This window comes from Egretta garzetta, unplaced genomic scaffold (genome assembly GCF_000687185.1).
Source record: "Egretta garzetta isolate BGI_Z169 unplaced genomic scaffold, ASM68718v1 scaffold374, whole genome shotgun sequence".
Lineage (NCBI taxonomy): Eukaryota > Metazoa > Chordata > Aves > Pelecaniformes > Ardeidae > Egretta > Egretta garzetta.
Genome location: NW_009259419.1, coordinates 1,258,310 through 1,265,173, shown reverse-complemented (window position 1 = coordinate 1,265,173; position 6,864 = coordinate 1,258,310).

The window sequence follows — 6,864 nt, the reverse complement described above, 5'->3', positions numbered from 1 at the left end:
TGCCTTGAAAATCTTTCTTACATTCTTCCTTGTTTTTTAGGCCATTAACTCCAGACTCCAGGTGCCCGTTAAATCTGCCAGGAAAAGAATTCCAAGAAAAAATTGTATTGATGTCTTCTATGGCTTTATTCCAGCAGACCTGTGTGATCCAAAGAGGCTAGCTGTGTCACTCTTGTCATAGTAGCAAGTCCACTATGAGCAACATGATCTTTATCCATAGTGCCAAGCAGTTTGAAGCAGCCTATTGAACATCTTGTTGATGACCATTCCTCTGGGAATCTCTTGGTTGTGACAATTGCTGGGTGTCCTCAACCCTTCTGGCATCTATCACCAGCTGTCTGAAGTTGAGGTGTTAAGAGCACATTTCCCTCATTAGCCCTGAGATCCAAAACCAGGATTTCAGTACCAGAAGTTGTTTCTTTGTTTCTCTTCTTTGAATAAAATGTGCATTTTAATGAGAGGCAAATAATCATGGGTGGGCAGAAAGTCTGTTGGAAGCAGGAGAGATCTTATTCTTCAGCAGAGAAAACACTTTTCTGGGTTGCTGCTGGGTCTTTTGATAGACTTCAGAGAGTTAGAGCACAAGGAAAGGAGTCCTCAGTCTTTAGCGATAACTGTCTAGTATTCATTCCTAGAAGTGTGTGAAGAGTCTCAAGATGAATACTCATACTTCTTCCAGACATCAATGTTGGCTTGTTCTGCTTCTGTGGCTGTTTTGTTATCATTCTCCAGGGACAAGGCAAACCCTGGATGTTATTGCAAAGGCTAGTGTGCCTTTTAAGATCTGATTGAGTTACTATATTTTTTGGATCTGTTGGGCCATGGTAAGGAGGAATCTGCTTTAAAAATGAGCAGTATCCTCTGTTTCTTGCAGATGGACTTCTGGATCCTGGTCATCAAATTTCTGAAAGGGTTGATCAAATTATTTCCATTTGTTAAAGACTTTTCTCCTCCATGAGACTTGAAACTGGTGCTAATGGCCCTTACTTACATCCTTCCTGTGAACCTGCAGGAACTTCATCACTGATATGTCTGCCAAAGGGCATGTGTTTATTATTGAATATTGCCTTCTCTGGGAGGATAAGACAGTCTTTTTCTCTCTATCATATCCATTCCATGACGTAGTTGCATGACTTGTACAACTGGAGTGCTGCAATGAACATTGGGACAAAGGATGAGGAAAAGGCTGGGGTATTTAATGCCTTCTTTCCTTCAGTCCCTTAACAGTCAGACCAGTTGTTCTTGAGGTACCTAGCCCCCTGAACTGGAAGACAGGGACAGGGAGCAGAATGAAGCCTCCATAATCCAATGGGAAATGATTAGTGATCTGCTACCCCGTTTAGACACACACAGGTCTATGGGGCTGGATGGGATTTACCCAAGGGTATTGAGGGAGCTAGCAGAAGTTCTCACTAGGCCACTTTCAATCATTTATCAGCAGTCCTGGCTAACTGGGGAGGTCCCAGTTGACTGGAGATTAGCAAATGTGACACCCATCTACAAGAAGGACTGGAAGGAGGATCCAGGGAACTACAGGTCTGTCAGTCTGACCTCAGTTCTGGAGAGAAGATCATCTTGAGTGCCATCACGTGGCATGTACAAGACAACCAGAAGATCGGGCCCAGTCAACATGAGTTTGTGAAAGGCAAATCCTGCTTGACTCACCTCATCTCCTTCTCTGACAAGGTGACCTGCTTAGTGGATGAGGGAAAGGCTGTGGATGTTGTCTACCTGGACTTTACTAAAGCCTTTGACACTGTTTCTTGCAGCATTCTCCTGGAGAAAATGGCCACTCATGGCTTGGATGGGTGTACACTTTGCTGGGTAAAAAACTTGCTGGATGGCCAGGCCCAAAGGGTGGTAGTGAATGGAGTTAAATCCAGTTGGAGGCCAATCACAAGTGGTGTTCCCCAGGGCTCAGTGTTTGGGCCAGTTCTGTTTAATATCTTTATCAATGATCTGGATAATGGGATCAAGTGCACCCTCAGTAAATTTGCAGATGACACCAAGTTGGGCTGGAGTGTTGATCTGCTTGAGGGTAGAAAGCCTCTACAGAGGGATCTGGGCAGGCTGGATTGATGGTCTGTGGGCAATTGTATGAGGTTCAACCAGGCTAAGTGTTGGGTCCTGCGCTTGGGTCACAATAACCCCATGCAACACTACAGGCTTGCGGAAGGGTGGCTGAAAAGCTGCCCAGTGGAAAAGTACCTGGGGGTGTTGGTTGACAGCTGGCTGAATATGAGCCAGCAGTGTGCACAGGTGGCCAAGAAAGCCAATGGCATCCTGGCTTGTATAAGAAACAGTGTGGCCAGCTTCACTACCAGGGAAGTGATTGTCCCCCTGTACTTGGCACTGGTGAGGCCGTACCTTGAATACTGCATTCAGTTTTGGGACCCTCACTACAAGAAAGACATTGAGGTGCTGGAACAAGTCCAGAGAAGGGCAATGAAGCTGGTGAGTGGTCTGGAGCCCAAGTCTTATGAGGAGCAGCTGAGGGAACTGGGGTTGTTTAGCCTGGAGAAGAGGAGGCTGAGGGAAGACCTCATTGCCCTCTACAACTACCAGAAGGGAGGTTGTAGTGAGGTGGGTGTCAGTCTCTTCTCCCAAGTAACAAGCGATAGGACAAGTGGAAATGGTCTCAAGTTACACCAGGGGAGGTTTAGTTGGATGTTAGGAAACATTTCTTCACCAAATGGGTCATCAAGCACTGGAACAAGCTGCTCAGGGAAGTGGTTGAGTCCCCATCCCTGGAGCTATTTAAAAGATGGGTAGATGTGGTACTTAAGGGCATGGTTTAGTAGTGGACTGGGTGGTGCTAGGTTAATGGTTGGACTCAATAATCTTAAAGGTCTTAAAGGTTGCAACCTGAACAATTCTATGATTCTTCATGGGATGTTTCTTTTGAGATCCATCCTTATTTCTGACTCAGTATTCCATCTCAGTTAGGAACTTAAATTTCATCTAATCTTCATATCTTTCCTCCACACTCTGAATGCCAGTAAGGCTCTACTTTATTACTTACTTCTCTTCTTATTTCTGATTTCTGACAGGATCAGAAATTCCAGATGTTTTATGAGGCTCTTTCTGTCAAGAGCTGAGTGATCTGGGGATATTGCCATCACAGTGTGCAAACTATTCATGTAGATACGATGCTGTCATGGCCTGTTTTGAGACTGTGGTCAAGGCTGCATCCATGATTGGAGCGAACGCCACTAGCTCTTCAGCTAAGTGGGTGGTAATGCTGAGAAATTTCACCTTTCCTGTCATCTGCCAAGCATTCATGTGGAGCTCTTTTTGATTTCATGATACCCTGGGCCTTCCTGGAAGCATCTGGGAATGGTGCTGCATTTGGCAGTGTTCTTACAATCTTTATTGGTATGAAGAATATCCATTACCTCTCTGTGGTAAATATGCAGCCCTCCTCTGTGCATACGTTGTGTCAATATGCATGTGGGCAATCACTGTAAAATAGAACAGTTTATTTAAAAGCAAGAAAGGTTCTTCAAAATATGTGTATAGATTTCTTTCATTTTCTCCTCACAGTGGACATCTAGGAAGACGGAGAATCTTTTCTTCCTGTAGAGAAAAGAATGGAAGGGAAAATACTGTAGAAGGAAAAATTACAGGGTCAGGATGCAGGTGGTTCCCCTGCCTTATTCCATGGCGTGGATGTATTTGTGCACTACATATATGAAAAAAAAGCTCCATTTGCTGGTAAGTCATCTGTATTCCTTTCCAAAATCTGCACATGAAAAATGCTAATAGTATTAGCACATTGAATAGGCCATCACACTGCTTTTGGGAAAGCATTAGCCAGGGATGCTAAGCTCCACTTCTTGCTTTGAAAGGCTACCACATGAATAAATATCACCAATCATCACTGTTTGTCATTAGCAAGTAACCAGTTGCAACTACTGGGATCTAGAGGCAATTTTTTTTCAGAACATGTCTTTCATGCTGACATTTCCTTAACTGGTGGCAATAAGGCAGCTATACTTGCCACTAGGGTGGGAAAAACCTGACACCTGCTCCATCCTGGATATAAATATTCCATGAAGATCCTATCTGTTCAGCTGGTGCTCAGGAGATTAGGGTTTGACTCTCATCATGAGTAGGTTATTGTGGCCTGCCCATGTTAATTGCCCTGTTGCTGCCTTCTTCTAATGCCCTTGGGAGACTTACTTCACTTTACTCCAGTTGTGTGGCTGGGTCCCTTTTCACAGCATGGAAAAGAAGGTCTTGTGATGCTTTTCTGTGCTACGTTTAGGAGCTTGAGTTCAGGACTTGGAATTTCTCAGCTAAATTCAAAGTTACTCAGGACCTCCCAGGATCTGTCCCCTAGTAAGAACAGAAAAAGGAAGCCATTGCAATGGTTGGAGGGCAGAGTTATACAAAAGGTTACTAAACTTTATTGCTTGTGCTTGTTGACTTCCAATTACCCTGCCACCCACCTTCTTGCTGAGCCAGAAGCAAATTTGAAAAAGAAACCGCTGTGCATCACTTCCCTAGCAGAACATGTTGAAGACAAAAGGAATCGAAACCACAACTAGAGAATTGGATTTCCCCTGCTTTCTCCAAAATAAATATTTGTTTGCAAGAAAAGCAGCCAGAAGAATGAGACATGTACCCCTGACACTAAAGGCTTGTGTGTTTGTGCCGGCTGCAGGAGAGATATGATAGGCCACCAAGTGCTATCTAAGGTCAGGCTGAGCTCCATTATCCTAGCTTTTGAAGTAATGTCTTCAGCTACTTGCACAAAAGAGAGAGAGAAGGAAGGCTCAGGGAGTCCAGCAGGGATCTGTAGCAAGTGAAATGGAAAATGAGCAGTGGAGCTGCCCCTTGGAGCTGCTCCCTGCGCTGCTCCTTCCAAACAGCAGCATCATTTCCCCTGAAGCCACTGTGGAGAAGAGGTCACACCACACACACCTCTGGGCAGCATCATTTGCTGTTTGGCTGCTGGAACAAGATCCTAAGAGATGACTTCAGTATAAAGGTATCTGTACCTAAAACAGGTGCCCAAGCCCAACAGAGAGCTCACAGCCACTGTCTGGGGAGGAGGTAAGCACCTCCAGAAGATGGGTTGCATAAAGGGGTAGGGAATGAAGGTGAACTCCCATTGCTCCCTGGAGTACAGGGCCTGTGTTGTCCACTCTGACCTTCTGGATGCTGACCTTCAGAGGATTCATGCCTTGCTGAGCAGGGCTCATTCTTTAAATAAAACAGTACTTCAGATCTGTGCTTCGTATAGTAGCTTATCAGTTAGAAGGATTGACCAGAAAGTGGACAATGTTGGTTACAGTCCCCTTCCATTCACAGTTTCAGTGGGTTTACCACTCCAGTTTTCCATTTTCAGGAAGGTGGCCCAAAAGAGTATATTCCTTCTCTGAGCAGCTGGGAAGGCAGGGAGTGGAGAAGACAACAGAGCACTGTTGCTAGCTGGGGTGGTTGGCTGGGAAAGCCTTCTCTCATCCCTTCTCATGGTGAGGCTGTGGATGTGCCAGAGATGTTTGCTCTTAGAAAACCAAGTACCCCACCACTTGGTTTTCTTTTTTTCTTCCACCATCTGCTTCACTTAACGGTGTTCCCTTTTCCTGCAGAAGAGCAATAAAAGACAAGATAATCTGTACTAGGCCATCAGGCACAGACATTGCCATTAAAGAGTCAATTTTTATAAACAGTTACCACATGAGATTATCTGGAACACCACAATTATGGCCTTTCGCAAGCTTAGGGAAATGTTGTGGTGTCTCATATGGCACCATTTGGTAACACTTAGCCAGCAGAGATTTTTATGGTCAGCGTGCACTCTAAATTCATAGCCTTTAGCTTCAATTTTTTTTGCTCTTGTCCAGTGTTCCAGCCCTCATTTTCAGCTGTTACCTGGCACGAATTTGCACAGAAGAACCTCCCTTGTCATCAGAAAGCCAGAAAAATCTGTTCAGATTAGGAGACGGAAGGAGATTTAGAAAGAGAGTCTCTTTTGGATCATGCCTGTGCCTTCACAAAAGCCATATTTTTATTATGCCCTTACATAACCTGTCCCCTGTTTCAAATAGAGCTTGAAAAAAAACCTTCTTCGTACAACAACATGACCAGCTGAGTAAATAGAAAAAACTGTTGAACTTGTGGATAGTACTTACTGAGGCCCTAACTATTTTGATACATGGGCCTGCATAGCAATACATTTTGGAGAGAAATAGTGATATTGAGACACATGAAAACAGTTGGTAAATGCTACAGGTTAACCTGAAAACATATTCCTGGTAAGACAGTTAAGGGGGAGGGAGAGGTGCTCAAAGGTAAATTCAGGTCAGCTGGCGTCTTCAAAAACAAGGCTTAGATGACTTATAAAACAGTCATACTCAATGAGGGAACAAGTCACAGAAACACATTTGCCACAGTGTCATGAGAGGGAAAAGGAGGGGGAAAAAAATGACAAAAAGAACCCAGCAGTAAAATGAATATATTCATGCAGTGTCAGTCTCTCCAGACAAGAAATGGTGCCAAGCAGAACCGCATCAGCGTGTGGCCGTTTCTTGCGCTGACACTAAAAACATCTGTTGAGGTACAGTGTTTATACCGTCTGCCAAATAAGAGTTTTTTAATCTTAAAACATATGCTGGAAATAGGAAAATTTGGACAACAACAAAAAGAAAAATGAGGGGTGGGTGGCCAATAAATTAAAAGTGAGAAATGGGGGAGGATGGACTGGAGAGAATGTTTTCCACATAGTGCATCATAGTTAATTCAGGTCATCTCAGGTCACCAAGGGAAGGGAAGCTCATGGAGGAATTCACAGATCACTCCGAGAGGTTAAAAGAAATGAAGGGATGTTCTTCATGTCAGAGACTTCATCATTCAAAC